The sequence below is a fragment of the Arachis duranensis genome, chromosome 4 (assembly GCF_000817695.3).
Source record: "Arachis duranensis cultivar V14167 chromosome 4, aradu.V14167.gnm2.J7QH, whole genome shotgun sequence".
NCBI lineage: Eukaryota > Viridiplantae > Streptophyta > Magnoliopsida > Fabales > Fabaceae > Arachis > Arachis duranensis.
In genome coordinates this window covers 44,522,038-44,530,745 of record NC_029775.3, presented here as the reverse complement: position 1 = coordinate 44,530,745, position 8,708 = coordinate 44,522,038, and positions in this window count along the sequence as shown.

Below are 8,708 nucleotides of genomic sequence, written 5' to 3'. Positions count from 1 at the left end.
ACAAAATAAAAAATGAAAATAAAATGAAATTGAAATTAAAAACAAATTCACAAAAAATGAAATTCCTAATCTAGCTTCTCTATGTGCCTTTGAGTCATGTTGAGTGGGCTTTTGCTTGCTTTGGATTTAAGGGAGAATGGGTCTTGGATGGCCTTGATTCAATTTGGTGAGGAATTGAATTTATATGAAATTGAATTTTTGGCCCATGATTATTTGCTCCCAGGAGGCTGCCCTGCCCTTGTAGAGGGCAGGGCAGAAAATTGATGCGTGGTGCGGGCGTGGTGCGGGCTTGGTGTGTGAAGATGCTGCCCTGCCCTTGTGGAGGGCAGGGCAATGTTGCCTTGCATGTGTGTCTTGCGCACTCTTTGGCACCTAATTCACGCCTAAGGCTTGGCTTCCTAGAGGTCTTGTGTTCGAAACTTGGTGGAGGAAGTTGTTGCAATTTTTCCTTGAATTTTCCTGAATAGAACACGACATTGCCCTCCAAGAGGGCATTCTGCTCTCCTTGAGGGCAGACTTCCTTGGTTTCCTTGTGTCTCCAGCTTCGAGCCTTGGTGGAAGCATTTTGGTTTATTTTCGCTTGTTTTTGGCCCTTAAAGATGCCTTTCGTTCCTGCCACAATTTTATGCCAAATATGGATTTCTATATATCGTTGGAAAGCTCTGATTGTCAGCTTTCCAATGCAACTAGAAGCACATCAATTGGACATCTGTAGCTCAAGTTATAGCCCTTTGAAGGAGGCATGGTCATGCTGTGAGCGCCCAGATTTTACCTTAGCGAAAATTTGCTTCCAACCTCACTTTGTTTCATCATGATATTGCCCTGCCCTTGGCAAGAGCAGGGCAGTGTGCGCTGATTGCTTATTCACCTTTGATTTAGTCATGGGCCACGCTTTTAAAAGCGTGGCCTAAGGCTCTAAAGTGTGCTCCAACTTCAAAGTGTGTCCCAAAGCTCTTTTTTTCTCATTTTTTTGTGCTTCTTTGCTTCTTTTTTTTCTTATTTCCTACAAGATTTATAAAATTAAAAGATCAAGGAAATCTTCCAATTAAGCATAAAAGAATGCAATATTTAAGCACTATTCATCAATTTCTTGTATGAAAAAGCATAGAAAAATAGGTATATGATGACATGTCATCATATGCTGGTCTAAGTTCCCGGTTTTCATTTTCATCCTACTTAAATATATGCTTGTCCTTTAAGTTAAATAAAAGAAAATGTTATAAAAAACCAAAGTGGGGTTCATCTTGTGAAGTAAGTCCTCAATGTTTGTGGTGTGGTAATTGATTAGCTAAGTTGGTTCACCAACAAGGTATACAAGCAACTAGATGTTCTGAATCATATGCTTGAAGCACATTCTATGAGACTAGCTAAACAACAAGATCCTAATAAGAAAAAGGAAAAGAACAGTGAGAGTTTGAAAAAGAAAGAAAAAGAATAAGAAATAAGGCTAGGCACCAAGGGTTTAAATCTTGAGGCATGTGTCTGTGGTGTTCTTGTGCAAAGGATCTGCTTGGATGAATAAGTTCTAAGGAGTGCTTCATCACTTGGTAACTTGGGTTAACTAACCCAGGAATATCAGCTGAACATCCACTATCAAGAGCAACCTTGCTACAAAACACTTAGTAACCCAAAGAGGTGCTGGACACCAAGGCATCAAGAAAAGAAAATAACGAACCATATGCCTGTGGTGTGCATGTATGAGGGAGAGAGACTTGATGGAGTAGGTCCTTAGGGGTGTCTCAACACCTAGCACCTTGAACCAACTGGTTCGGGAGTGTTGGCTGAAAGCTTATCTTAAAGAGTCACCCCCTCACAAAGCGCTTAGCCTAAAAGAATGCAATAAACCATGAAAAGAAAGGGGAGATCAATGAATAAGGATCTCATAGGATGCAATCAAGTGAGTATTCAAGAGCATGATGAGGACCTGAAAACCAGTAAAGGAATGAACCTAAGTTGCTATGCATGAAACCCCATAAACTAAGAACTTGACTTTTAAAATAAGGACTTGTTTCTCTTGTTCTTTCAATCATCATTCTTATGCTTCAGTACTTACTTAGGGACAAGCAACTTTTAAGTATGGTGTTGTGATACCAGGGCATCTTGGCCAGTTTCACTGACCTTTTCTTTTCTGTTTTAGAGTAGTTTCATGCATTTTCTTAGTAAATAAGCAAGTTTTGGGTAAAAATACACTTACATCTTGATTCAAGCAAACATTGTGAACTGTACATGATTTCATGAGAATTATGCATGTTGAATGATAAAATGGAGGATGCATGATCTCATGACTTGGAACAAAGCTTTGATGCACCCTGTTTGTTTAATTTCAGGACAAAGGAAGCAAGGAAGAGCCACGATAGCCACCACATTAATCTCACTAACGTGACCACTAACGTGGAATGGGAGCAAGCTTACAGCGTTAGTGGAAAAGTTATCACCAATAACGCCTTCGAAAGCCATCATAACCCACGTTAGTTGCCACGTTAGTTACATTAACATGGGAACTAACGTGGAAGGAAAGGGAAGCTCCAACGTTAGTGGTAAAAGTAAACAACACTAACATTCCAAAAGGCCACACATAGCCACGTTAAGAGTCACGTTAATTCAATTAACGTGAACTTTAACGTGGAATAAAGAAGAGATCGCCAACGTTAGTGACACTCACTTTTGTCACTAACGTGATGATTAGATTTTTGACGGTTTAGAATTTCACTAATGAAATTGCTTCCATTATTGGTTGTGGTGAGTCGTTCATGAAAAACAAAAATTATGAAAGCAAGGAAGCATACATTGTTGGAGTGAGGTAAATCACGAGGATCAAGTGAGTGAATTAGTGTGACATTAGGAAATATTAGGTAAGTGAATTCTAAATTGCGTGGTTTGGAACACACATTAGCATAAAAGTTATGTCACAAAAGAAGCATGCACATCACTTATCCTAGTGTGCTTGAGATGATTTAAGTGAACTTGTAAGGTAAAACAACCATTGAAAAAGCATGAAAGCATTCAAGTCAAACACATATGGATGCATATAATCATGAAATACAGTGCATTAAGGTCAATGCAGAACATCATCCATCAAGAGGTTGCCTAATCAAGGAGAGAGTTCAAATCACATGGTGGCCAAATCATGTAATTCATGAAGAGTTACAAGCTCGAAGGCAATTCTCATCACTTGGTATTTATCAAAAGGTAAGCATGAAAAACTCAAAACCAAGTAGCAAAATATAACCTCAATCATAGAATCCAACAAAGATTATCTAAAATCATGCATGCTAAAATAGCATTTAGACAATAAAGCGGCAGTAATGCATAGTAAATAAAGTTAATAATCTAACACTTATAATGAAAAGAGAGAAAATAAAATGAAAACTAAACTAAGTAACTAACTAATTAAATGGTTATAAGTTGTGTTTGGAAGTGTTGGATGAAGGGCAGAAGGAGGGAAGAAGAAAGGCAAAGGAAAGGAATGGAAGGAGGAGAAGAAAAGAAATGTATGAAATAAGGACGTCCGCGCGTACGCACGCATGGCGCGGGCGCGCGGATGGGTGAATAGTGAGAGGGTGCGGACGCATACCATGCGCGTCAGCGTGGGTGGTTGCCCATGCCAGGAGCTTAATGTTGACTCAGAGTTGGCGCAACTTTCGGCCTGAAGTATGGTGCCGCATCTATGAAGGGGCGCATATGCACACAGCGTGCATACGCGTCTCTGCTTCCCCTCTTTTTTTTTTCGAGAGGGACACGTACGCGCCATATACGTGTATGCGTGAGGTCATTTGTGCCTCACGCACAATGCACACGCAATGTTTGCATAACTCTCGGGTTATTAGTTAGGGGTGGAACTTCAGCATCCACGCGTGCGCGTCATGGATGCGTGTGTGACGCGTGCGTATGGATGGTCAAAAATGCTGGAAGTGCGCGTACGCGCCATGTACACGTATGCGCGGATGGTACTCTGTTTTTCAAAATTTTCTATGTTTTTGCATCAATCCAAGCATTCCAAACCTCCAAACGTCTACCAAAACACCTTAAAACCTTATTTGGCACACTAAACTATCAAATATACTCAACTAACTAAACAAAACATGGAATTAAACTAATTCTACTAATATTTACAAAAAAAAGAAAATGAAAAGATATTACCATGGTGGGGAGCCTCCCACCTAGCACTTTTGTTTATTGTCCTTAAGTTGGACTTATGGGGAGCTCCTCTCAAGGTGGCTTGTGCTTGTATTCATCTTGGAACTCCCACCAATGCTTGGTTCTCCATTGTGCCCCAAGATTTCTTATGGATTGAGCCAAGTGTTGATGGAGTTCTTCACAAGCTTGGGGCTCCCATTGTCGATCCTCTTCTTATAATCCGGGATCCCACACTTTATTTTCACACCCGTCTTGAAGTTGATCATCATTATTAGTCCATCCGGGTGGTAGGCATGATGAATTCTCAATATGATACCAAACTCTCCTTTTAGACCCATTCAATTGAGCACTTGCCCAACCCTTGCATCTAAGCCTTGAAGTATCAACCAAAATGAGCCTTGATTTACAATGCCATCCACTAAACATTTTTCTCTTACGCTTTATCCCACAAATCATCCTAAGTTGACCATCCGTTTCAAGCAAACCATACTCTAGTGGGATAATAAAGCTAATAGAAATGAGTTTTACCCACTCAAGTGAAGGAATATATGACAACCTAGGCAAAGAAGCTTCCAAGGATCTTGACAAAGCGTACTCAACTCCCGTCCTTCTTTTTCTAAGGACTTCCACCTCTTCACAAGAGTTTTCAAATTTAATCCTTTGTCATCAATTTCATCTAACTATTCTCTGTCACTCAAATCATAAACTGGCGGTTGAGAGAAATCTACCTCCACATCGCTCTATTCTTCATCGGGAGAAGGTTCTTCAAGTTCAAAGGGTTCACCACCACTAGGATTTGATGCTTGATCTTTATCTCCAAGGAAACTCGATTCTTGCTCTATTCCATCCAAGTCTTCATATGGGATATGCCTTGGAGGTTGTGCACATTCTTCCTCAACATTAACTTCAATCTTCTTTGAGGAGTGATAAGCGGATAATTTATACGCTTTTTGGCATTATTTTTACGTAGTTTTTTGGAGGATCTAGTTACTTTTAGGGATGTTTTCATTAGTTTTTATGCTAAATTCACATTTTTGGACTTTACTATGAGTTTGGGTGTTTTTCTATGATTTCAGGTATTTTCTGGCTGAAATTGAGGGACCTGAGCAAAACTCTGATAAAAGGCTGACAAAAGGACTGCTGATGCTGTTGGATTCTGACCTCCCTGCACTCGAAATGGATTTTCTGGAGCTACAGAATTCCAAATGGCGTGCTCTTAACGGCGTTGGAAAGTAGACATCCAGAGCTTTCGTGAAATATTTAATGGTCCATACATTATTTGATATTAGATGACGCAAACTGGCGCTCAACGCCAGTTCCATGTTGCATTCTGGAGTCAAACGCCAGAAACACGTCACAAACCAGAGTTGAACGCCAAAAACACGTTACAACTTGGTGTTCAACTCCAAAAGAAGCCGCTTCACGTGTAAAGCTCAAGCTCAGCCCAAGCACACACCAAGTGGGCCCCGTAAGTGGATTTCTACATCAATTACTTACTTCTGTAAACCTTAGTAGCTAGTCTAGTATAAATAGGACATTTTATTATTGTATTAGACATCTTTTGACAGTAGGTCTTTTGACCATTCGGTCTTTTGATCATTCAAGGGGGCTGGCCATTCGGCCATGCCTGGACCATCGCTTATGTATTTTCAACGGTGGAGTTTCTGCACACCATAGATTAAGGGTGTGGAGTTTTGCTGTACCTCAAGTTTTAATGCAATTACTACTGGTTTCTATTCAATTCAGTTTATTCCTGTTCTAAGATATTCGTTGCACTTCACCATGATGAATGTGATGATCCGTGACACTCATCATCATTCTCACCTATAAACTTGACTAACAACCACCTCCGTTCTACCTTAGACCGAGCGCATATCTGTTGGATTCCGTAATTAGAATCTTCGTGGTATAAGCTAGAATTGATGGCGGCATTCATGAGAATCCGAAAAGTCTAAACCTTGTCTGTGGTATTCCGAGTAGGATTCAGGGATTGAATGACTGTGACCAGCTTCAAACTCGCGATTGTTGGGCGTGATGACAAATGCAAAAGAATTAATGGATTCTATTCCGACATGATCGAGAACCGACAGATGATTAGCTATGCTGTGACAGAACATTTAGACCATTTTCACTGAGAGGATGGGATGTAGCCATTGACAACGGTGATGCCCTACATACAGCTTGCCATGGAAAGGAGTAAGAAGGATTGGATGAAGGCAGTAGGAAAGCAGAGATTCAGAAGGAGCACAGCATCTTCATACGCCTATCTGAAATTCCCACCAATGATTTACATAAGTATTTCTATCTTTATTTTCTATTTATTTATTATTATTATTCGAAAACTCCATAGTCATTTATTATCTGCCTAACTGAGATTTACAAGATGACCATAGCTTGCTTCATACCAACAATCTCCGTGGGATCGACCCTTACTCACGTAAGGTTTATTACTTGGACGACCCAGTGCACTTGCTGGTTAGTTGTGAGAAGTTGTGAAGAAAGTGCTGAGTTATAAAAGTGCATACCAAGTTGAATGCCATTGATAGAGATCACAATTTCGTGCACCAAGTTTATTGCGCCGTTGCCGGGGAATCAATTTTGAACAACAATTTCACAATTGTTTCCTGACCACAATGGTGCCAAGTTTTTAATCCGGCAACAACACCAAGTTTTTGGCGCCGTTGCCGGGGATTGTTCATGTTTGGACAACTGACGGTTCATCTTGTTGCTCAGATTAGGCAATTTTCTTTTTTGTTTTATTTTCAAAAAAATTTTTCAAAAATCTTTCAAAAATTTATCACTTGTTTTCGAAAATTTTCAGAGTTTTTAAGAATGAATTCTAGAGTTTCATGTAACATGTTGAAGCCTGGTTGGCTGTAAAGCCATGTCTAATTCCTAGACCGGAGCTTTAGACTAACATTATATGATTCCTGGAATTCTGATTGAGGATTTTGGATTCATTACTTCCTTTTTCGAAAAATATGTTTTCAAAAAATATAAAATAAAATACAAAAAAATCATAAAATCATAAAAACCAAAAATATTTTGTGATTCTTGTTTGAGTCTTGTGTCATGTTTTAAGTTTGGTATCAATTGCATATTCATCTTGTTCTTCCATTTTTCGAAAATTCATGCATTCATAGTGTTCTTCATGATCCTCAAGTTTTTCTTGGTAAGTCTTCTTGTTTGATCTTTAGATTTTCTTGTTTTGTGTTGTATGATGTTTTCATGTGCATTTTTGCATTCAAAGTGTCTAAGCATTAAAGATTTCTAAGTTTGGTGTCTTGCATGTTTTTCTTTTCTTGAAAATTTTTCAAAAATAAGTCTTGATGTTCATCTTGATCTTCAAAGTGTTCTTGGTGTTCATCTTGACAATCATAGAGTTCTTGCATGGATCATATGTTTTGATTCATAATTTTCATGTTGTGAGTCATTTTTATGTTTTTCTCACTCTTCATTAAAAATTCAAAAATAAAAAAATATATCTTTTCTTTTTTTTTTTTCTCTCAAAATTTCGAAAATTTGAGTTGACTTAGTCAAAAATTTTTAAAACTTAGCTATTTCTTATGAGTCAAGTCAAATTTTCAATTTTAAAAATCCTATCTTTTCAAAAATCAAATCATTATCATTTTTCTCTTATGATTTTCAAAAATTTAAAAATATGTTTTTTAAAATCTTTTTCTTATCTTTATTTCATAAATTTTGAAACCTTTACTAACAATTAATGTGATTGATTCAAAATTTTGAAGTTTGTTACTTTCTTGTTAAGAAAGGTTCAATCTTTAAATTCTAGAAACATATATTTTAGTTTCTTGTTAGTCAAGTATCAAATTTTAATTTTAAAAATCAATTCTTTTTCAAAATATCTTCTCTATCATATCTTTTTCAAAATTTTATCTTTTTCAAAAAGTTGATTTCAAAATATCTTCCAACATCTTATCTTTTCAAAATTAAATTTCAAATCTTTTTCAACTAACTAGTTGACTTTTTGTTTGTTTTAACTATATCTTATGTTTTTCAAAACCACCTAACTAATTTTAGCTCTCTAATTTTCGAAAATTACCTCCCTCTTTTTCAAATATTCTTCTAATTAACTAATTGTTTTAAATTTTAATTTTAATTTTATTTCTTCTTTTAATTTTCGAAAATCATTAACCCTTTTTCAAAATTAATTTTCGAATTCTCTCCCTCTCATCTTCTTCTATTTATTTATTTATTTACTAACACTTCTCTTCATCTCAAGAATCTGAACCTATCTTCACTCTTGTGTTTGGATTCTTACATTTTCCTTCTTCTATCCGCTTTCTTCTTCTACTAACATAAAGGAATCTATCTACTGTGGTAAAGAGGATCCCTATTATTATTTTATGTTCCCTTCTTTTTCATATGAGCAGGAGCAAGGACAAGAATATTCTTGTTGAGGCAGATCCTGAACCTGAAAGGACTCTGAAGAGGAAACTAAGAGAAGCTAAATTACAACAATCCAGAGACAACCTTACAGAAATTTTTGAAAAGGAAGAGGAGATGGCAACCGAAAATAATAATGCAAGGAGGATGCTTGGTGACTATAC